This window comes from Sus scrofa, chromosome 1, assembly GCF_000003025.6.
Source record: "Sus scrofa isolate TJ Tabasco breed Duroc chromosome 1, Sscrofa11.1, whole genome shotgun sequence".
NCBI lineage: Eukaryota > Metazoa > Chordata > Mammalia > Artiodactyla > Suidae > Sus > Sus scrofa.
This window is the reverse complement of record NC_010443.5, coordinates 59,049,799-59,075,358: the sequence shown is the minus strand read 5'-3', so window position 1 is coordinate 59,075,358 and position 25,560 is coordinate 59,049,799. Positions and strand designations below refer to the sequence as shown.

Here is a 25,560-nt window from a genome sequence, read left to right as displayed (position 1 = left end):
GTTTTGTTTTGTTTTTAACCTTCACTGATTTGGGGGAAGTAATTAAGTGTTTTGGCATAAAAGACCTCCTGCTGGGTGATAGGCTACATGGGAAAGGGAAATTAGACAAAAGGTATTGAGTAATAACCACAAATGACTTTATAGCCCATTCTGTTTGAATGTCAATAGAACTCAGAAGCAAGATTTGCAGAAGATAATCAGCAATGACTCCCCCAAGGATAATCAGGAATTGTCTATAATTAGCCATTTGTAAACTCTTACCTGCCACAATGATTTCTTACTTTGGTGGGAAAAAAAAAATGGCATAGTGATCTAAAAGCTCAAAAGTATGAATGGCAGAAATTCTCAACTATGAAAGGCATTTGCTATCTTTCCAAAATTTATCAGCATTGAATTAATTTGGCAGATTCTTAATAACTTTGCCCAGTGATGAAGTATGCATTACGTAGCACTACATGTATTACTATAAGCTGCTTCGAAGCTTTTGAGGAATGAAAGGATGGTGATAAAATAAATAAATATAACAATATTGTTTAAATAATGGTTGTATAAGGAAAAATAATATTGAAAATAAATGAAGTATAAAAAAATAACTTGAACTACAGCAAAAATATATAGTCTGTCATGCTGTGCTTTGCACAAGATGAAGGCTGTGTTTGGATGTGTTTCTTTAATAGTGAAAGAGTCACCTAGGAGAATGCATTGAAAGGGAAGCCAATAAAAAACAATAATTGTTTTATACAATATTAATTCAGTTACAATGACTTTCCCCCATATACCCAGACTAATGAGCTTAATCAAACAAGGAGCTGCTGAAAATGAACTAATGGGTTTGAAATTATAAAACTCTGCCTTCCAAATTCAGATATAGATTTCTTTAAAGGGACTTTATTTAAATTCCAAATTATAATCCATCAGGAAAAGTGTTTTGGTCTATCAGAAATCAAATTCCTAAGGGAGATTGCAACTGTATATTATCAAAGTATCTAAATGATAGCTAAAAAAATTCAGTCAGTGACGGATTTTTTTAAAATGCAGTCACTTCACCCACATGATATTTACTATGTTACAATTCCCCATCACGCTAGGCATTGGAAAACCCTGAATAAGCAACCTTGATGGCTATTAAGATACTATGCTAAAGAAAAATATTTCCCAATGGGCGGTACTAAAAAGGTAGCCCACAGAGTAAGAAAAGTATCAACATGAAAAATAATAAAAAGACAGCAACTGTTTCCAGGCTAGATGTTCTTATTTAGTAGCAAAAACATGGCTGAGCTACAAGGATCTGTTCCTTGAAAATCCAAGGGTTTAAGCTGGTGAAGGATATAATTCCAAATTTTATTCAGTGCAATTGGACAAACACCTATTGTGCATCTAAAACATGCCAGTTTGTATTCAGAGGACTGAAAAGAGATCAATTCTAAAATGAGAGGAGTCACTCAAGCCAAGGGTTCTAGGTACTTGGAAATAGAAATCATTAAGGTCAAAATATATAAATAAATAGACCTAGAGATTATCATACTAAGTGAAGTTATAGACAGTGAAAGACAACATCATATGATATCACTTATGTGTGGAATCTAAAAAAAAAAATACAAATGAACTTATTTACAGAATAGAAACAGACTCACAGACTTTGAAAACAAGCATATGGTTACCAAAGGGGGACAGGTCAGGGGGTAGACTGGGGGTTTGGGATTGGCATATGCACACTGAAGTATAATGAATGATTGGCCAAAGGGGGGCCTGTCGTGTAGCACAGGGAGCTCTACCCAATATTCTGTGATAATTTATGTGGGAAAAGAATCTGAAAAAGAATGGAGGTGTGTATATGCAAAACTGAATCACTTTGTTGTATAGCAGAAAATCATCATAACATTGTAAATCAACTGTAATCAATAAAACTTTAAAAAGTGAAAAAAGTATATAAATAAATATTTTGTTAAAAAGTAATCACCAATGTTTAATTGCAGGCCATCTTTGAGCACTAAATTAAAATAGCATTGGTAAACACTGAAATATTCTAAATGACAGACTATTTTGAAGCTTCACCAAAGACCAGACCCTCCCTAGCAAAAAGTTAAACCTCCAGAGGAGCAATCCTCTTAGCTAGCAGGTATCATTCTTTCTCAGCACCTCACAAGGAGCATGGCTGGCCACAATTCCATGCACCCTTTGTTTTTTTCATGAAGTTAAAGCAGATTTGCATCAGTTGGTTTGCACAGTGACCCAAGGAGGGGAAAAGACCCAACACCAATGGGTGTCGTACAGACGTTCCACTGAGAAGCTACTCCCTTTGGGCAAAAACATAGTATTTAAGAAGCTGAGTCAGGGAACCTGGAATGGTGGTTAAGTTAGGGAGGGATGGTTCTCTGCTCTCCACATCAACTTTGTACCCTGCCATCCTGTACTTTTTCTATTTTTTCTTCTTACACTTTTTTATTTTATTGTAAGCTGTGCTCTCTGGAGGATTCCCATGTGTCAGAGCAGATCTGGAGGACTGGCTCACAAAGCTGCTAGTTTTATTTGTATGAGAGACTAAGATACAGTGTTGAGAATGAATTATCCTTAGAAAGAGAGCCTCACCCAAGCACTGTCCAAAGACAATGCTTCAGGGCCAAAAGTGAGGCTTTTAGTTATTGATTTTTCTCCTGACTACAGCAGAAGGGGATTCCACTGATCAGATACCTCTAGATCCCAAAGAGAGAATACCTAACTGGAAAACTAAGAGAGTGACTTCCATGGGGAAAAAGAACCAATAGACAGCTTTTCTGACAGTGGGATAGGGAATAGCCTACTGCATGAACAGGGGTGAAAAGCCATAATTTAGAATCAGCAATATGGCAGAATCAAGTCTGGAAGAAAGTGATGGGATCAGCAATCGGTTCAACTCAGCAACTTTTATTCAGCCCCCACTCCTGTGCTAGGTCAGTGTCAGCCCCTTGTAGACCAGAGATGGTGGCTTCGGTCTCAGAGATAACAGCACTGGCACAGGAGACATGGCCACATCAACAGCTCAGGTGTCTGCTTCTCTGTTAGCAGGATTGAGAGAAGACACAGCCCAGAGAGCCAAGAGTAGAACAAGAGAGGAGAGAAATTGCAAACACAAAGTACCCACTGGGAAGCTCCTGGATGACAGGAGACAGGAAATTAGGAGCCCCCCATTAAAAGAACATGTCTTATAGAGAACAGACCTGTGGCTGCCAAGGAAGAGGGGGTGGGGGAGGAATGGATTGGGAGCTTGGGATTAGCAGGTGCAAACTAGTCTATAGGATGAATAAATAACAAGGTCCTACTGTATAGCACAGGGAACTACATTCAGTATCCTGTGATAAACCATAATGGAAAAGAACATGAAAAAGAACATACATATGTGTAACTGAATTGCATTGCTATACAGCAGAAATTAACACAGCATTGTAAATCAACTATACTTTAATAAAATAAAATTTTAAAATAAGTATATATCTTACTCACCTCTAAGGAGCCTTGCTTACTCTCCTTTGTCTGGGTTAGATTTGCTTCCCATATGGTTTAATAAAGCCTGGCACATCCCTTCCCATAATCTAGTTGTTAATTATTTAACATATGTGTTTGCCTGCCCTGCTGGGCTCTGACTTGCTTATCCATTCTAGGGGTGGTGTGTGGAGTTAGATACATGCCCATGCTTAGCACAGTGATTGCTCTATAGTAATCAGACAAGGTTTGTTGAGTGAATCAGTGACTTAAGCAAAACCTCAACTGGCCTCAGAAAATATCTCTACTTAACACAAGGATGTAGTTCATATCCTTTTGTATCTTTAGCAACCATGATCTCTCAGATTTCCCTGTGGAGAAAGTGGGACTCGGGATGAGGAAAAAAGGAGAAGATTAGGAGAAACCCAACATTGTATCTTTTTTGGTTTTGCCAATTTTTCTTTTAAATCAAAATTTTCATCCTTTTTGTCCAAGTATGTAAGGGGAGGGAAGAAATCCTACAGGATGTTAGTATGGAGAGAGTATCAGTAGAGATACAAGAAGGTGCATGAAAGGGCCAACGCTGGCCAGCTGGCCTCCCTGACAGCCCACAGCCTGTGGTTTGTTGTTCTTCTCTGGTTTGTGAGAGAGATAGTTGCTTTAATATTCGGAGAATTTTCTCTAGGTAAATATTTATTCTAGATTTGGAAAGCAATTAAGCATCACCACATTCTCATGAACACGTTTTCGCCTCTTTAAAATAAACATTCTCACACAAGGCTGCAGGAAGACCCCATTAGACTGACTTTGGTTCCCTCACAGACCACTAACCAAATATATGATCCATGTCATTTTTTTAAACTGCACCATGTTAAATTATTTGGCAGAATCACATCAGACATCAAGAGTGTGTCTCTGTCTCATTAGGAATGATAATAATTATACATCTGCCCACAGTGATAAATCACCTCATCCAACGTGGAGGGAGGGTAGGTCTGCCTAAACTATATGAGACATTCAGCTTTGCTGAATGTTTTGTGATTCAGAAACTAAACAACATGGCATATCACTTAAGTTCTGGGGAAAGAGGCGAATCAGGCAGCAACAGAAAATCTTGGCCTAGGATGTTACATTTGGGGGACAAGGACAGCAGAGAGCTTGTGGGGTATGGAGGTGGGGCTCCTAAGGAAAGACTGTGCAAATAATAGCAATTCATCAAAGACTGTGACTTCTACAGCGTAGTTTCTTTAAACACACTCACATAGGGAGTTAATGGCAGCCTTAGTGCAATTTTGCCAAATACGAAGATAACAGAGTATAACCAAAAGAACTTCTGACTTAGACAGACTGAAATCTCAGCCCATGCCTGGACTTCCGGCCAATTGAATTGGGGCAGCTTCCTCCACACCCTGACCCTCAGTCACCACACCTGTAAAGTGGAATTGATGTTAGTACTGTACCATGTAGTTATGAAATTTTAGTCAAATGCAGTATGTGAAAAAAAATACTTAGAAATATGAAGACTTGCACAAATGTTCGAGTTAATTCATTTATGTTACTACCTCATTCTAGATAGATTTTCATGTAGGTTTTAAGGCAGCTAAATCAGCGTATATAACATGCTTGTCACTTGGCAGACAAAAGACCTGGACAGTTGACTCCATTTTTCATGTTTTATATTTCATGTTTCATCCAGATGTTTTGGCCCTCTGAAGCCAGAATAATTTTTTTTGGCCCCGATGTGTTTCATTGCTGTTAGGACTGCCAGAACTCTGGCTGACTGCAATAAGTCACATTAGCTCTTATCTTTTTCAGTTCAATTAATGTTCCCATTGAAAACTCAAGGGGGAATTAGAAATTTCTCCTTCAGGGAATTCTACCCTTGTGTGAGGTGTGGTAACGATGGAGTGCAGTGGTGACAGAGTGTTACTTCTGAGTAGCTGTCCTGGAAATAATGAAGAAATGGATCAAGCACCGCAGAAAAAGCAGTGAATCAACTACAGATGGGAAGAGGGGCTTGGTAAAAATATTAAAATCTCGGGAGGAAAGAGAAAAAGATTTGAGTCTAAGTTCATCGACAAATGTGCATATAAAGTAACTGTCCTTCATCCTAGAACACTGAGCTGCTAAAATCTTGGTTTCTGTGGCTAAAAGCTCCATATGCACATTTGAAAGCTATGTTTTGGTGGGTGGCTTCCAGTTGCTTTTTACATTCTGCTGTCACCTGGGAGCCCACCTCTTCACCTCCTAGGGTGCAAGGCCACATTTGCTCACAGGGCAAACCCAGAAGCCACGTTCTGTTGGTTGCTGTTTCCCGGCCTTCTGTAGCTGTTCCACTCTCCCTTTGGAATGCTTTGTTCTGAGAATTCTTAGCATTTCATACCTGCCTCCCAGGATTTGCACTTTGCCCCATCTTAAGGGCAAAGTAGGAGCTCAGTGTTTATTTGCTGACCAATTAACAAATAAATGAGTGAAAAAAAAAATCTGCTAACATCAAATAAGGCTCAGCCCTAGTATTTCAGTTAGCGTGACTTCTGAACGAGTAGATCTCAATGAAGGGGTGGCCTCTCCTGCATTTTCAGTGGTAATATTTAATATGCTTTCCTACCTAAAAACAACTCAGTGCATATAAAACTTAACAAAAATTAGGCTTTGGGGCAAGTCATCCCTTTGTCATTTTCTCCTTTGATAATCTAACAGCATCTTAACCTATGGCAGTGGGGTTACAGTGCTTATTCAGCTGGAGCCCTGATCCTAGACCAGCCCAGTTCCCAGGAAAGAACGAGACCTTACTTCAAAGTTACTTTGGAATGGGTTTCAGCTAACTACTGGTTATTACATTTTAAAATAATGACATGTGACAATTACATGAAATGTAAATTGTAGCATCCATAAAGTTTTAATTGGAACAAAGCCACACCCATTTATTTATGTATCCTATCTATGGCTACTTCCTTGCCATACACACAAATCTGAATACCGAGTTGCAGTGGTGGAATCCTAAAATATTTAATGTCTGACTCTTTACAGAAAAAGGTCACTAGTCCCTGCTCTAGAATATGGCTATAGTTCAATGTAACATGGTGCACAGACATGTTTGTTTCCTAATTATGTGTGCAGACAAAGTTCACTTCTGTCTATATGAGGTTATTTCAGGAGTCCTAGTTTTTGAATAACCTCTGTGATAACAGAAAGGCTATGATTACAGATTCCTTTCTTTTTTCTTTGGAGGAAATACTATGAGGCCCATCTCTATCTCATGTGTCGCTTTTGTGGACACAGGCATCCTCTGTGGGCAGTAAATTAGTAAAAGCAATCCATGCCCCCAGGCAAATCCAAGCCTGTCCATAGTGCAGGGCTGGGTGAACTAGGTGCAAGATGGATTTAATTCTCCACTCATGCCTTGGCTGGGAGCTTGGGGACACGGCCAAAGAGCTGCTTGGGGACAGAGTATAAAGAGACATGAGCAGAGCCCTGAGTATCATAGGAACCATATTAGACAATCTCAGCACTTCCAATGTGACTTGAGTGTGCCACTACCTTGTAAACGTGCTTGTTATATACTCTTTCAAAAGGATTTTGATGGAGAACTTGTGGAGGGAGCATGAATATGAAAGGGGCTTCAAATTCCAGGGTCAAGACAGGTTGTGGATGGAATTCAGGAGAAAAACTTGTCACCTTCTCTCATCTTGCCAAGGGCCAACTACTGCTGACTATCCAGATACACTGAGTCCATCCTCCCAAACACACTAGCTCTTCCTGTGTTTTCTGAGAACTGAGATCTTTTAGAAATCACCACTAAGGCAAGGTGTTATGAATATGTGATTTGATCTTTCAGTTCAGCCACGTGGCTTACTAGGCAAGTAACCGCTATGCAGACCTTTGCAGAAGAACCTGGTGAGAATTGTCATTTCAGTCTATTATAGGGGAGCAGGACTCGCCCTCCCACTAGTGAGTGAAAATAAGAAAGTTAGCAGGTCAAAAGATTATCATAATATGGAGCCTTTCAAATCACAGTGGGGACTTCAGATCTGGCCATTTGCTTGCCACTCAATCAAGAGCAAACCAGTTCTCATTGTCCAAAATAGGACTGGCTTTCTCCCTTAGCCCTGAAACAAAAACATGGTGCTTGGCGGAATGTCCAGAACAGCACCTCCCAGCCTGGCTCTGGACAGCATGCTTCCACCACATTTAGTCAAGTTTGGATAAACTCCTTTATTTCCATAAACAAACAGCTCATTGATGTTAATGAAAAGAATGCCTGATCCAGGCAAAATAAAAGCAATTTCCGTCTCTCTCATGACTTCTGGTTGCTGGTCTGCTGTTCATATCTCCTTTTTCCCCCTCAGAGCCAAATAAACCTCTGTGGGTTACAACTGGCAAAGCACAGAAAAAAAGCAGTTATAATACACGAGTGGTCAATGAGGCAGCCTTTAAGGAAAAACACTGCTGATAAGATAAACAGCTTGTGATGTCCTTAATTATAATATTTCATACTCATTTAGCCATCTCCACATCACAGAGCTAACAAAGTGGATTTCAAACAGGAAATAAGACTCCTTCCCACCAGCCCAGAGGCCTAATTATAAAATAGCAACCTACTTTTTCTGTAGTGGATACAGGGCTTTTTTTTTTTTTTTTCTCCTCCAACAGAATTTATTGAGCTCATTACCAGGCTGCTTATGAAGTGATTTGAAATGAGGCAACATTAAAGCATTCCACAAATCCCTTGTACTTAGTCATCCTGACACTTTATTTGAACTCAGAGCATTGATATGGAATAACTGCCGAAGCCCTACACTTCTGACTCTATTATCTGACAGGAGGTCTGGAATCCAAAAAAAAATGATATATCATCAAACTTTCCTAATCATCACAATAATTTGTCGGAAAGAACCAGGTACAATTCAGGCAACACCAGAGGGGCTTGGCAGCTAGAAACAAGGCAAGTGCAGCATGTGTTAGCCTTACAGGAAAAGAGCCACATTAATCAGGCCGCGAAGGACCCAAGGCAGTATATGTATGTGTGTATTTTAAGAAAAATTGACAGATAGGCTTCAAAGCAGCAAAAGCACTGAACTCCCCACATGCTATTAGTCTGACTCTAACTTCTGTTCTCTTGTAATCCAAGAGGCAGTTGTAGACCGACCCTCCCTGGGTTATCATAGAGGCTAATACAGCAGAGTTAAAAACTGTATCTGCCAAAGTTTCAAAGAGGGGGAATAAAATCTGTGAAGGACACAAAAGTCTATGGAAGTTGCCTGTCTATTATGTGAAAATGGTGCTCATTTTTGCTTTTTAGCTCCTCATTCCCTAACTTACTGAACCAGTAATGAATCAGAATCCAAAGAAACGGTTCCTGTTGAAGAAGAATTGTGTTTTATATCTCACTGGGTCCTATATGTATCCTGATGTGCAATCTGCCTTTGAAAAATGTCTGTTTTTAAGGAGACGATTCATGGAGGAGAGGGGATGGGTGTGCATGGACACACATGTGCATGTCTGTGTGTGTGGAGGGGAAAAATCCAGCTGGTAAGAATAATGAATCCCAAATGCTGTTCTTGCCTTAGAATGAGGCTATGTCTTTTCAGCTATAGCTACAAGTGATGCTTACTGTATTTCTTATCACAATCCACAATCCAATAGCCATAGTCACAGGTTAAATGCAGCTGTACAAGGAAGCAGTACAAGAAATTCCCAAGCAATAAGAAGAACTTCTGGTTTTTCTAGGTTAGGCCTTAAAACAGTGCTACAGCATGATACCAAGTTCTAGGGGAGTCCCATTTGAATGGAATACCAGAACATACAATATCTCCTGTTATCCATGAGACCTTTAACCTTGACAGTTAAAATTCCAAACCAAATCTATGACCTCTGAACTAAATACATGTCCTTCAAATGACTTCCCTTAGGAACATCATTCACCAACATCTTTGAAGAAAGTATGAATGAAGGTAGGGTACCAGATATAACATTTTCCTCAGGAGAGAAACCTGCCACTAGGCACAGTCCTCACTATGCATATGAATACTGAATATTTACTATATGCATGGCTTGGAACTAAGCTCTGTAGAAGGATTATTTTTTAAGTATATCCTATGCATAATTCATATCCAGAAGAACTTCTTTTAACTCAAAGCTCTAGAATTGGAAGAAACAAAAATGGGATTTAACATCTTCCATAGATAAATTCCAAGAGGATCATCCTCCGTCATGTGTGTACCACCGATATATAAACATGTGTATCACCAATAATTCTGAGACACTCTTCTGGGATTAAAGAAGTCTCCCTTCCCTGGGTTTGTTTCCTGAAGCTCTTCTCATTCAACCTTTAAACACTTTAGTCTCATAAGTCTTAAAATACTCAACTTTAATGATCTATTTCTACTCATCTTCATTCATCCAATAGCACAACACACCTCAGCATCATTTAGTGCTTCTATTCCTCTAAGAACTCGGATTATCTACCATGTCTCTGAATCAGTCACTCGTACCAGACTTACTACTTGGATTCTTTGCTCTTTTTTCCTCCCAATTTACCATATCTTATTCTGCTTTTTATTAATTCCCTACTTAGGCTCAACCCCATGGAAGCTATATCAAACATAAAGTAATTTGAGACTGTCTCGTATAGTGATCAGGAACACTGGTTCTGGAAACAGGGTGCCTGGCTGTAAACTCGGTCTCCTCCACTACCAATTAGCTGTGTGAGATCTGGGGCAAGTGACTTGATTTCTCTGTCTTGGTTTCTCCATCCTTGGAAGGTAACAAATACTTCAGTGTGCCAGACACTGTGAGACAGTAAGCATTAACTATTGAAGCTGTGGAAGAATTTAAGTAGAAAAGTGATACAATATGTTGTATCCTAGCTTCTTCTCTGACCAGCTATGTGATCTTCAGCTAACATTAATCTCTCTATGCCTCAGTTTTCTCAACTTTAAAATGGAGAAAATAGGAGTAGCTCCCTCATAGGATGGCTGAGAAGATTGAATGAGATAATAGTAAGCTACAAATAAATTTTAGCTATTCGGGATAACATATGACCAAAGTATAATCTCTTGTGCTGTTGTAAATATTGTAGAAAAGCAGTCTACATTCCCTAATTTTAATTGTCCCCAATACATTAATTGAACACTCAGAGTCTTGTTTTCATCATTCATTCATTTACAGATTCATTTAAATGGCTCATTTACTTCATTCATCACCAGGTGATGTTGATACAGTGAAGAAGACAAACACTATTTCTATCCTCTCCCACTTACCAATTATGTCAAAATTGGCATTTCTAAGGATTATTCACAGTCCCTTCCTTCTTGAGCACTGATAAAGCATTAAAAATTATTGAAACCCATTTTCATGAAAATATAAAGTTGTCCCATTCCTTGGTATCCATGACACCATATTATTTGGCATCTTTTATTTATCTAACCCTGCCTTCTGACCCCTTTCTGGAGCCTCAGTTTCTCACAGCCTCTTAATATGAGGATATATATATTCCTCTGTCCCTACAGCATTTTCTCATCAAAGTCCCCTATTCTCAGGGGTCCTATTGTTCCTTCTTTGCACATCACTCCTTGTTCTCTAACCACTTTTCCTCTGATCTCTTTCCTGATATCATTTAGTATTTCTTAGTGTCTGCTTGTTGGCACCAACGGGATGTTCTGACAAGTCCTCCAAGCCAAGATATGCTAAGTTAGTTTTGCATCCGTTATAGACACCAAATACCATCTTCTGGATTTCCTAATTTTTGTGTCATATACCTGAGATTGAACCCTCAACATCATATTGTCATTCTTTCTTTACTTAACCCACCCTCCTCATTTTTTATCCCATTCCATAGAGTCTATCTCTACAGAATATTTTGCATACCCCCCTGTCTTTGTGAGAAAAATATGACAGTCTATCCCAGTTCAGACTCTTCTTTACCTTTCACTTGCACTACTGTGCTAGTCTTCTAAATATCCCCATACCACACACTTCAGTCTTTTGGTTCATCACATAGGATACTGCAAGATCCAACTCCCTCAAGCTCTACCTGGATTGTGCATTGCCTTTTCTGAAAACTTTAAGGGTTCTTCATTGCTTAACAAAGTAACAACACTTGTAAGCCTGATATTTAAAGCCCTCTCTATTCTCGCCACACACTACCTTCAAAAATAAGGTCTTGGAGTTCTTGTTGTGGCTCAGCAGTAACAAAACCAACTAGTATGCATGAGGATGGAGGTTTGATCCCTGGCCTCGCTCAGGGGGTTAAGGATCCAGCATTGCTGTGAGCTGTGGTGTAGGTCGCAGAGGCCACTTGGATCGGACATTGCTGAGGCTGTGGTGTAGGCCAGCAGCTGCAGCTGTGATTGGACCCCTAGCCTGGGAATGCCTCTATATGCCATGGGTGTGGCTATAAAAAAAAAAAAGAGAGAGAAACAAAAGAAAAATAAGGTCTACATTTATATAACTCTCAGAGTTTGAGAAGCATTTTGTACCTATATCTTTTTTAATCTAATACTCATAAAATATCTTACATTGTAGATATTATTACAACATAAAAGCCCTGTTATTAATAAATCATAAAAGCCCTACAGATGGGAAAACTAAAGATCAAAGAGATTTGAGTTCTTGAGTTAGATAAGCATTTCTGAACATAGGCAGATTTGATGAGAGGATTTCGACCTAATAGAGCAATCAACACACCTTACTCTTGCTAATAATAATAATAATCATAATAATAATCCATCTCATTATTCTCCTTTGTGAAGCACAAAATAAGGATCACTAGAAACCAAGGAAAGACATTGATTAAAAGGAATTAAAAGTCAGTAACCCTAGGTTTAGGTTTGGACTCCTTATTAATTTCCTAAGTCCACTAACAATTGTATACTTTATTATATTTGTCTGCAAGACAGTCTTATAATTCCTGAAACGCATTTGCTTCACGAAGAAATAATGAAGAGTAATGGAATTACAACCATTTAAAGTATTTAATTCTAAAGCATGTAGTTATCTTCTTTCATATGAGGCATCAAAGCATTTTATAATCATTAGGCATCTGTATCATCCCTATTTCTACAGATAGGCAAGTTCCATGTGAAGTACTTTCTTTAAGGTTCTGTACCATGCCATTCATTGTCAGATGAAGACTCAGAACCCTGAACCCCAACACCCAAGTAATATTTTTTTTCAGAGTAATCTATAGAATGCCCTTGCTTGAGAGAAAAAAAGGGTTCTTCATAATATCAACTGTGTTTACATTCCTAAGTAAAGCAACCATATATTTCAAATGGCAAAGAACTCATAGAGTCAACAGCTCAAGACACCTGAATGCAGTTTTAAGAATAATTATAATAAATTTTTAGACTTTCTATTGTAACTAGATATTTTAGCACTCAAATCTGTATTTCTCACAATTCATTGTTTTCCAAAAGAAAGCAAGAGAAAGAAAAAGAAAAGATGGAAGAAAGAAAAAAGAAAGATGAAAGAAAAAATTAAAAGAAGGAAAACAGCTTTGAGAACTGGATGGTGAATGATTGTCATGGTAACATACAATGTGCCATCATCACCTGCTCATCACTAGAACAGGCAGTGGGTAGAATTCTCAGCTTTGTGGTCAACAGAGCCAAGCAAAGGAAATTTGAAGAAGCCATGAAAGGCACTACAGCAACTCCTTTTAGGATCAACTGATTGTGTTCTAGTTAAACACTCTAAAAACTTTTTCAGCTCAGGAAAAAAACAGGCTCAGGAAAATAACTCCCAGCTGTTTTCTCCTGATAACTTAAGTGAAGTAGAAGAAAACCATACTTGTGTCCTCTAGGAATTCTTGAGCCCCTACTACTACAACTAGCTCTACTCTAAATATGGAACTTAAAAAAATCACTTTCAGTTCAGAAGTATTCTGAACATGTTGAGTTCTTTGTGTATAAAAGTATAATCCCTTACAAAGACTCAAAGTGGCCTACAGTTAGTCACAATTTTAAAAACAAAAGAGCAACCCAGAACAATAAGGGAAACCAAACTTAAAATGAATTAACGATAAAGTTCACTCAAAATTAGTACAACAAAAAAAAGAAGTTAGCAGAGGGATATATATATACATGATTTATTGAGATCTGGGTTTGCATGCAGCTTATCACCAAGCATTACTTACCGCAATTACCATATAGATCAATCACATGCTTTCATTTCATTGAGAGGGGAAACATACTCATGACTTATAGTATGGTACTTAGTAAACACTTAACACTTCTAGATTTTATTCCCTTTATCCACTTCTTTCCAAAATATAAAGTAAATGTCAGTTCATGACTCCAAATTTTGCTTTTTAAATATAATCTAATAAATTTTGAATCCCCACATATGGAGATTAATCCTTTTTCCCACCTTTTCTCCTTTATTTAGTTACTTCTCCTTTATTAGGCCATCCACCACCAGTATGAGCCAGATATATGTCAAAGTGTTTCTTTTTCTGGTTAGTTGAAGAATAGGAATATTAATTCAATGTACAACCTGAACCATTCATTGAAAGAACTCATGGAAACTATTTTTCAGATCTCAAGATTAAAGAAAACAAATTGTTTCTAAAGAATCATATAATTCTTCACTTGTGAAAACTAGTTCATTGCCCAATTCCAGATATGGGTCTGCCAACATTTACAGTGAAAATGCATATTTTAAAAAATAAGAATGTTCTGATAGAAACATTATTCCAGTTTGACACAATAGCTAACAAGACTTCAGTCCAACTGTGACATTCTTTACTACAGCTGAAAGAAAATATGTTTGCATTCAAAATAGTCTCTTTGTTGTTCACAGTTATAACATAAACTCAGAATGCATTTTCTATTGCTATACTTTAGTCCCTGAAGTTTTTTGTTTTTTTTTTTTAACTAAGAGAAGTCAGAGCTCTGAATATAAATTTTGGCTTTCAGTACATGAGTTTCTTCTGTCTGGTAATAGAGAATCATTCTTGAGACAGAAGCAACATCCATCAAACAGACATAGTTAGGAGTGGGTGTTTCACTGAAGTCCAGCAGTTACAGTGTACTGCTGAAGTATAATATTATTTGATAAAACATAAACTTGTTTCAGCAGTTAATCTGAGCTTTTCATAAGTTTAAACATTTATCATACATAGTTTATTAAATAGAAATGCTTTTTGTTTAATTAATGTGTTAAGATCTTGAACATTATTAATACACACATGGTTTTTTCTTAATTTATAAAAATATTATTGGAAAACTATATATATTGGATAATAACCTAAGAAAATATTAGAAATTTTAATTCCAATTTTAGAAAAAATTTTAAAGTGTGAACTACATTGCTAAGAGCCAAGAAATGTGGAATGATAGAATGGGTATCAATTGAGCTATTAGGTGTTTTTTAAAAAAAAAATCGATGGATTAAAAATCCATCTACACAGACAGGCCATCAGCAGGATTAATGTGGTGACATGTTCTTCTGGCAAGGAATCAACAGCTGGGTGAACAAAGACAGATCCTTGGGTAGCTCAATGTCACTGCAAAGATGTCGAGATACGCAGATGTGTCTAGCATTATGGAATCATGTGTTTTTCTGTCCCAACTGCCATGTACATTCTCAACTTACTGGGAGTCAGCACAAGGGAAAATGCTTAGCCACTATAGTTTTTATAAAACATAGAAGTAGGAAAAGTGAAAAAGAGATGGCGAGTTTAGCTATGTCATAGAATAAGGAGGTAGAATGATAAATGCAAAGGCAATTTTTATTTCTGACAGTGATAAATCACACATGGCATAGACTCTGTCCAGAATTACTGTGGGGCCTGAATCAGTGACCCATTCACTGTCTTCCTATAGGAATAAAGATCACTTTCTCTCTTTTTATCTTCGTTGCCCAGACTTATCTTTCTGAAAGTTTTAAATTCTAACAACCACTCATGGTCTACTGGAGTCCCTTATTCTTTCCCAAGTCTCAGTCTTTCCACAATTAGTCTGGGAAATTGTCAGAAGTATTGCTCAAACTAATTCAGACAGCCTTCTCATCACACCAGGCCCAGTTCTCTGAAGAGTCTGCATGGAGAGGCCACAAGCCAAAGCCTCTCTCTGCAAAAAGAGCTCTGCAGCCACCTCTCCCTCCATACACCACCCAGGCTTCCCACACATACTGTCAAGAGGAGCCTGGGAGGTGAGAGGCAGGCAAGAGAAAGGAAAAATTGTTCTTTCCATGAGTCAGAATTTATTTGTCTATGACATCAAGCTTTTGAGCACTAGGCACCAAAAACCTGAGGTGTTTTTTTGTTGTGGTTTTTGGTTTTTGAGTTTGTTTGTTTTTTGTCTTTTTAGGGCCAACCCCGTGGCCTATGGAGGTTCCCATGCTAGGGGATGAATCAGAGCTGTAGCCACCACCCTACACCAGAGTCACAGCAATACCGTATCCTTAACCCACTGAGTGAGGCCAGGGTTCGAACATGCATCCTCATAGATACTAGTCAGATTCATTTCTACTGAGCCATGACAGGAACTGCAATCCTGAGATTATTGATGGAAACCACAATGTCAGCATCACTGGCTACATAATGCCATCATCTGGGGCACTGAAGCATCTGCCTTTATTCTTTGTCACCACCTTCCCCTACACCATCAAGAACTTAATTGCACTTAGCCAAATTCACTTTTCCAGCTTGCAGAAGTACAGAAAAATGCTCTTATTGTGGGAGGGAGGACCATTAGAGAGAAGGGCTCATTCTTATACTCAACTGGTAGCACACTTTTATTAGCACACTAAGGGGTGCTTCTTAAGGAACCCATATAGAGCTGATCTTTTGTTCACTTACAGTATGGAAACTTCAGTACAACTTTAAATCCAGTGGAGAAAAGAGTAAGTGGCCTTGCAGAAGAGAAGCACTACTGCAGATTGGTTAGGAAGGTCTTTGAAGTTAGGCAGATCTGTGCTCCAATTCTACCTGTGCATGCTCTTGGGTATGTTACCTATCTTCATCTCTGAGATGAAAAGAATGGAATCAAATTCACTGAAGGATTTTATTAAATGAATATAATAAAGTGTTTAGCTTTCTTTCTGATAGCTATTGTCAATCAAAGGAGATCAGAAAGAAGTGTAGTGCTTCTGCCAGGGTTCAGTTAAAGCATTTCCAGTGGAAATGGATGTTGAGTGAGTTATCATTAATTAGCTAGGCATTTTCTTTCCTGAAATATGTATATCCTTTCTGAGTATATGGAATACGGGCTTAAGTCAAATCAGATCAGACCATGTAATTCAGGTCATCTGAATTTCATTGCCTGTCATTTCCAATCACGCTTCATAGTAGGTGCTGGGAGAAGAGCCTCGTCCTCGGGCAACATGCAATTCTGAGATCACTGAAATGCTGAGCCCTGCGATCTTGCTCACATAGCCTGGCTCTTCCTTAGAGACAGATTATTTGATACTTGTAGAGCTGATGCCTGGATTTAATGTTAATACAAAGTACAAGAGCCTTTTGTCCTCCATCAACTAAATTTATGGGTCCTGCCCTTTCCCCCCATACATTTAAAAAATGGGAACACAGAGCTAAGAAAAGGAGAGGAAACTAAATTTAAACCTTAATCATGGTCTCCATACAGTCTGTTTCTATATCTACTGTTAGCTTTTACATTTGTTCTCTGATGCAAGACTACAATCTTTCTACTTTCTCTCCACCTTTGAAAGAATTATGGAGACAAAGACTCCTTCGCTTGCATGTACCGCCAACTCCCTTTCCATGTGGTCTGCACAGGGCCCAGACTGCTGACAGGCTCTGTGTACAGACTCTGCTATGTTTATTTTGACATTCTCTCAAGGGCCAAGAGAAACAGCGGGGTGATTACAACATCTCTCCCTTCCCACTCTCCCACGCCCAAAAGGCAGCTCTAAATTTTTCACGATAACATCTCCATCAGCTGAGAATGTTTTTGTGGGTTTTTTGAAAACAAGATTTCTTCCACTTCTTTCCTCATATAATGTTTCTATTTTGAAATCTAGGATTCCGACCTTATCATTCTTCAAGAGCAGGAAATCTCCCCCAAACTCCTCTTTCCTCTGAGCTTGGCACAAAAATCCAATGACTCCACTATATTTATTACTAGCCTTTAATGTGTTTTAAATGTTAATGAAATAACAGCCCTCTCTAAATCTAGTATTTCAGACTAGTTTCTCGGGATTGGCAGAATTTGCCAGCTTTGTCAGAGAACATGACCAAATTAGGATAGACCTAGGACCTAGAATTATTGATTCTTTCAACAGCAAATATATGCAGGTCCTATTGCTTATAAATAAGCTTCAAATAAGACAGGGCAAGAGGTTGTAAAAAGTGGAAAGCAGGAAATGCATGTGACTGAGTTGAGAAACAAAACACACAAGACTAAATACCTTGCCCAGAGTTTAGCTCGGTGATAATTTCATAGTCCTGTATTCACTGAGGATTTTGTTTAATGTATTTGTTTATTTGTTTTGGCAAAGACAATCATTCTGAAAACCTCAGAAATTAAAAACAAAAGCTTTTCTTTAACCAGTATGAAGAAGATATTATCATTTCTCTTCACATTTTATTTCTTTATTCCTTAATCAACCCATTTTATATATCTCAGGCAATAAACCTAACATTGCTTTGGGAACAGTATTTTGCATTTTAATGTTTTAATATATCAGTTGGGCAGTGTTATAAATAGACCTTTTATTCTTGGTATCAGGGGATCAATCATGATTACCTGCTTAAAAAAAGAAAAACAGAAAGAAGTGGTACAGATAACATTTCAAAAGGAGTTTGTGGCAAAGTGTATGTTGGTTTTAGCAGAAATTCATGTTTACAAGTGAGGGTCATGAAAAAGGAAAAGCTTACATACACAAATTCCTGAAATGACTTTTGTCATTATTGCATGTTTCACGACTGACATTATCTGGAAAAATTCGGTCATCCTCATTGTCTTCGTAAGCTGTGAAGTTTCAGTCATATGGTGTGTATTGATGGCCCCTCCCCTCAGATACCTTGACAGTAATAAAAGACATGGCTTTTGCACAAGTAACTTTGCATTCAAAGAATCTCCTACAGATGATTCAAAGAAACTTAGTACCTTGTGGATGACAGTTTAATGACCCCAGACTTTACACAATTTTTCCTTCTCTCAAAGAGAAAATTGGGCACAAAACATAGGGCCCAGGTCAGGCAAAAGCAATTTAAGGGAGGCAAATTGTCAGTTATGGCCTTAGCTCTTCAAAGGTTCAAAATATGAGGGAATTAATATTTAGAGGCTTCATGCTATTGGAAGAGCCAAGTGAAGCTTAATTATTGACTGAAAGGGAAGTATAAGGTAATACTCTGTTAATAGAATTCACAAGATCAGTGACAGCTCCAAGGAAGGAAGTGGCCAAACTTCATTGCATTTGGCTGTATTACCATGTGCCAGGATCACCTATTATTGCAGGAAAACAGACTTTCACAGGACAGAGGAATTTATGTGCTAAAAGAACTGCATGCCTAGAGGACATAGATAGCAAAGTTTGTCAAAGTCCAGCCCATTTTTCAGATCATGAGTGCAAGTGATGAGGGGCGCAAAAAAAGAAAGAAAAGAGTAGACACGGGCTAAATGTTGGGGAATAGAAACACTAGAATACTCAAAGCAATAAATTAAGGACCATGTACCACATATATTAAATTGGGTGAACAAAGTATAGCCCAAAGGCCAAATATAGCCTTTGCCTCTTTTATAAATAAAGTCGTAATAGAGCTCAGCCTGGCTTTTTGATTTGTTTTGTTTTGTTTTTTGTTTGTTTGTTTTTTTCCTGTGTTATCTCTGGCTGTATTCACACAACAGCAGAGTTGGAACACATGGCCTGTGAAGGCTAAAATGTTTGCTCTCTGAACTTTTATACAAAAAAATCCCTGACCCCTGAACTAAATGAAAGTGGATAAATGGCTAAGGTTGATACAGAAAGTGATGAGTTACTCCATCCAGAGCCATAAAACAAAAGGAAAAAAAAAAATACCCTGTCTAGTCAGCAGGATACATGGAGGTGTCATTGGATGATAAAGATGATTCCCCAAGAATCATGCCAGGCTACACCCTCAAGAGTTGGAACAAAGACATTGCAGGACGAGAAAGAAAAGCCTATTCCCCAGGAAGTCATCCAATACAAACATACAGTTCATTTCACAAACGTTTGTTGAGCCCTTACTGTTCTAGACCCTGGGCTGAGTAGTCTCTAGGGATCTGAGTACCTCTGACGGATTTCTGATTCTGCAGAGCTGGGGGGACACCTGCAGGGTGGATTGAAATGGAACATGAATTTGGCCAGGCCACTTCTCCAACATGTTAGGGATTAATGCAAAGAACATCCTTCACCCTTCTGCCAAAAGTCTTTGTTCTTGCCACCATCAGAAACAAAGCATTGGCTCAGTGAGGCTTTCACCATGAGGGGCATCATGTAAACAAAAAATCTAGATTTTCCTTTCTAAAATTTTATGGTCAAAAAATGCCAAGAGAAAAGGTTTTCAATGAGTGATTTTTAGACAACCAATTTCTCAGTGAAACTCATAATTTTATTCTTGCCCTTATAATACAGCTCTCTAGTTTTATGTTTTCTTTACCCTCTAATACAGAGAGAAATAATGAGAATCTGGAAGACAAGATGGAGAGGGAATGATAAGGCTTTGTGATATCCCATAAACTCATTATTGGGCTGAAAAATTGCTTTTTAAACAGTGGATTATCTTTGATATCCCATGCACTAAATCTACCTTATTATTATGCTTTAATGGCAATTCAGCTGGTAGAATTACAGAGGTTCTAGAATAGGTCTCTGCTGTTTACCAATCATCTTGGAAGTACCAACTCATACTACTGCTGCAATAATTTCCCCCTCAAATTCCATTTTCATTTACTACTTCCCTGAAAACACATGATGGATCTGTGTTGTCTTTTAAATTAAATGTCAAAACCTCAGCCTTACTTAATACAATCTGTACTAATCAGCCTCTTCCTGTCCTCTGATTCAATCTCATACCATGTACCCCTGTGTTTTGTTTAAGACAATGGCCAGTCATACCCTGGGTAGAGTCAGCTCTGCCTTTTTTTTTTTTTTTTTTTTTTTTTTTTTTAGGGCTGCGCTTGCAGCATATGAAAGTTTCCAGGCTAGGGGTTGACCTAGAGCTGTAGCTGTTGGCCTAAACCACAGCCATAGCAATGCCAGATCCAAGCCATGTCTGCAACCTACACCACAGCTCACAGCAATGCCAGATCCTTAACCCACTGATCAAGGCCAGGGATCAAACCCATGTCCTTATAAATGCTAATCAGGTTCATCATTGCTGAGCCATGATAGGAACTCGCAGCTCTGCCTCTTGATCTTTGAATTGCCCTGCATGCTTTTCAGCTTCTCTTCTAAGGGTTATTCTTCACTCCTTCAGAATCTGGCTTAACACTAATTTCTTTCAAGAACCTTGTCATACTCTGCAATTGTCTTTGTCGAAATGCCCTGATTTTCCTCTTTTCTACTTGAGGATATATATACATATTCACATGCATATATAAAATATGTATATAGGTATATGAGTGTGTATATGTGTATACATATATATGTATGTGTGTATATATGTGTGTGTGTATATATATTCCCTGATTATCTTACTCTCCCGAAATAAATTGCAACACCCAAAGTGCAAGAGCCCAAACACTCATAATGCCCACCTATCACTGTGGCATCCAGAACAAGGGCCTACAAATCACAACCTGACCAACTGCCAGACAGGGTAGCCCACGCTGTATCATTTCACCATTTCCCATTCTCCTGAGTGTATTTTCTGTCTGTGTCTCATATTTTGTCTCTTTAATGTTTGGTTGTGCTCTCTCGCAGTCCTCACACATTGCTGAAAATGAGACATGGATATGAAATCATTATCATAGGGGCACTTTAGGCATTTTGCTGCAGGAATTTTGATTTAAACAATTTTTTGTGCCCGCATGTGCCGTTTTGTCTCATCATCCATCATGTTTGATAGTAAGTCATTGCCTCTGCCTTGTCCTGATTTGCACAAGAGCCTGGTAAGATATTCTCAGCCTGATAGAGATATTCAGGGTCTTGAAATAAATAGGTTCCATCAATATTGGTGATTGCAGACTAATTCAGATGTGTTTTCCTGCAAAATATAGCAGGCTTTGTTTGAACCTCATGTCAGATTATCCACGTTAGTGTTGATCCCCGGCAGAGACAGGCATTGGCTTCTCAAAATATCTTTTAGCTATTACCTATAAATGCTTGAAAGAATTCACAAATGCAGATACCTTGTTATGCATGCTGCTTTCCGAAACCGCCTCTGAGACACCAGATGGCACAGCGAGAGCTGTACAAGTGACAGATGATAAAGTGTATCAAGCCACATAAATTAACCTCATCATGGCCATAGTATTAGATGCCACAGGGAAAATCAGGAAGACCGAGGAGCAACTGCACTATATTACCCACAGGGATGAATTTACAATCCATCTGGGGTCTCTCATCTGAGGAGGCAGAAACCCCAGATGGCCTGTGAATTTTGAACATTTGTGTATGCAGGGGTTGTTTAATCTTTCTGGAAATGAACTGACACTCTGGTCACAAAGATGCTTTAGCCAGCACCAAAGCCATGTTTCACTCAGCTCGGACAACCTCTAAATATCATTAAAGGGAATACCCCCAGGCTTCCCACACGCCATGATGGTTCCAGGCCAAAAGGGTGAGGAAGGGACCTGTTTCCTGGATGTGCTTCAAGCCCAAGCTAATGAGGCTGTGCTTTGTGATGCTACTAAACTTCGTAAAGACACCAAGAGGCACCCTAGGGAACATAACAACTGCCCACAGCTGAGTTATAAGAGTATGAAAGCATTCACAACCAACTGGAGAAAGTAGAGACAATTGTTGAAGGGTCCTCTCTCTCAAGCCTGTAAACTGGAATTTAGGTCTATACCGGCACCACTACTAGAAGGTTAACTGCTTCCACTGAGCAGTTCTAGAAAGTAGCAACTGCTACAAAATCATGCTTGCACTAGGAGTAGAAAACAGTGCTTAAAAATGGATTGGTTGGATGGCAGAAAAGAAATAGGTAAGTTGTTCATAGGAATCAGTGCAGAGATGACCTGGGAGGAGACGAGGGCACATTATGTTGAACAGGTGCTGTCCAGAGAGCCTGCATCTGGAAAGAAGTCTGTGTGGGGAAAGCAGAAATTCAGACCCTAGCAGCCTGCAAGAGGAAGGCTGGCACCAGGCTTTAGAAACTAAGTACCAGAATAATCCTTGGAACTACAGAGAGCCAGTCCCAGCAGCTTGTACTAGGAGAGTGATCGGAGTGGTAAGGAAACTGGGATTACATAAAACCACTGATGCCAGAAGGAGAGAGGGAGCCTGAGAACACAGTTGCATGATCCAGGCACAAAGTAGGACTACAGCCTGGGTGGGACTGAGGCAGGAGACTGGCAGCCAGAGGCCAGGACTTCTGAGGAAAATACTTCAGGCCAGAATTGGCCTTGGGACAAGAATTCAAGTCAACTCCTCTGGAATGCTCCTTTCACCGCCCACATTCACTTTGACTCCCCTCATTACCCCTTCCATAGAAATTGGTGCTCACCCTGGCCCTGCCATTAATTGTCTCTGTGTCTTTTTTCTCCAGCATCTGTGACTCCTTGAAGGAAGGGACCTGAATTTGTACTCTAAGTGTCTGGCACATGTAAACACACAAGAAATAAATTGTTGATTCAATGGATGATCAGGGACTGATGCAAATTCCCCAAGCCAGGATCAAAGCAGCAGGGCCACCTGCGAGGCTGGAGGACCATGTGGAGCTATGGCGGCCACCTTGGGCCCATTGCTTGTTCTGTAAGCAAGTTTCACTGAAACACAGCCACACTTGCCTGTTTACTTATTTGGGGGAATCACAGCAGATTTGAGCAGCCGGGGCAGAGATCAGATGGCCCACGAAGTCTGATAGATTTACCATGTGGCCCTTTAAGGAGAAGTTTAGTGACTTCTGACCTGTGGAACTTGTGAAAATATCCCTGAGATTATGATTCAGAATGGGATGCAGGCACGATTGCTAGTGTGTATGTTTTTAGGAGTGTGTATGTGTTTGTGGGTGTGTTTGGGTGTTTTCAGGTGAGTGTGTTTTTAAAAGCACTACCAAAAATTTTCTGATGTACAGAATTCACAGAAGAGAGATACCCAATACCAACCTAGATAGAACTACTTTTAGTAAAAGTTGGAGGTTTAAATAAAGTAATAGCATTCTAGGGACATTAAAGTGCCCTCCTACACTCAAATAAAGCTCCTACTGACCTGGTCACTGTGTCTGACCTTCCAATAAGGATTATTTTGTGCTAAAAGGCAGATGTTTTATTTCTTGGGGACATTGTATATGAAATCATTCCTATTTAGTAGAAAATATCTTTTCAAAAAATTAACTTTGCAGGAGTTCCCTGGTGGTTCAGTGGGTTAAGGATCTGGTGTTGTCACTGCCATGGCTCAGGTCACTGCTGTGGTGCAGGTTCAATCCCTGGCCCAGGAACTTCCACATGGAGTGGGCATGGTAAAAACAAAATTAACTTTGGTTATTCCCTAGGGCCAAGGAAGACTTGAAGTTATAAGAAGTGAGTACAGGAAGTGGATTCAGAAAGAAATTGAGCATAAGGTGCTGCTGGAGGGCTGCTTAGTAGGGGTCCTGGTGCCAAAGGAGATAAAGAAAGTGAATGAAAGGACAGAATCTTCTGCAGCATGAATTGCCCAGGGCCACCCCACGGTTTGAAGTAGTTGTTTGCTCCCTTGTTGCTGTTTTACGGCTGTTGTTATTCTAATCCATTAAAAAAATCTTCTCCTGGATTCCATCCTCAAAGTATATCTCAAATCTGCCCCCTTTTTTCTGTCTACATTGAGGCATGCCCATCTGCCCACTCACCTGGGCTCCAAGCCATTAGCATTTCCCTGATAGGCCTAAAGTGTTGCTTTCCCTGACAGACCTCCTCCCAGATACATCAGCCTGCTAACTGTTCTCCCTGCTTTATCCCTTCTGCCTTCAAACCACTGAGCCTGCAGCCTGGGTGATTTTTCTAAACAAAATTGATACCATGTTTCTCCTTTGCTTAAAATCTCCCCTGGACTTCCCATCATGCTAGGAATAAAATCCAAACTCTTTCTCCAAGCTCAATGAGACTGGGTACTGACAAAGGTCACACAGCTAATTTGAGAGGGAGACCTGTTTAGATATTAAACAACCAACTGGTTTCCAGCAGGGGACCAAGAGATACTTTGCTGTGCTGGCCAGGAATCCATTTGCTCCTGGCACCTGCACCCTTACCTCCCTCTCTTCTCTCCACGCCTGTGCCTATCCCGGTACCAGCTCCTGACTCTGGTCTTCGCTAGTCTGCTCAAACAGATCCTGCCTGGCTGTGGTGTCAGAGATGGGAGGGAAGTAGATCAAACGGAAAACATAAAGAGAAAGAAACATTTCTTCATGCTTATAAGAGCAAAAGTCAAGAGTGAAGACTACAGATCCCAAAATGGATGGTGACATAGGCAGGATTTTGCTGAAACGTGAAAGACAGACCTTGGTGTGTATGTATATACATATACATATATTTCCACAAGTTTCTTCTTATCTACACGTATATGTCCATTTAAATTTTTAATATCCACCCATGTCAATTCCATGACCATGATTTGGGTCACATAACTGTGCAAGTCTGACCACAAGAAGTCAAAGCCCATCCCAGCTTGACACAAGGGAGGCCAGTGCTCCATCACATGGCCTGGCTCAAGCTCTCTACCCAGCAGGAGAAGTGTGCACTGAACAAACCATCTGAATCAGATCCTTTCTTGAGAATTTAAGATACAGAAAGATAAGACATAACACAGAACAGGAAGGCAAGAGGAATAGAAAGACTCTTAAAGAGAAGGTAGTAAGCATGAGCCATGTTAGAGCAAGAACAGAGAAGAAGATAATCAGGCTCAAGAATAACAGCTTCTGAGGGATTGTGAATGAAGCTCCAGTTCTCAGGAGGCTTGTTTGTTACAAGGCTGTGCACACTTTCTTTTATTTCTGTTACAATACACAAACATTGCTGCATTACTGGAAGTCAC

General features: G+C 39.3%; 1 long non-coding RNA gene across 1 annotated transcript in view; it reads right to left on the bottom strand.

The window, feature by feature from the left end:
• LOC106508895 overlaps nucleotides 1-25,560 on the bottom strand; it is an 86,564-nt gene that overhangs the window by 20,971 nt on the left and 40,033 nt on the right. The window lies entirely within an intron of this gene.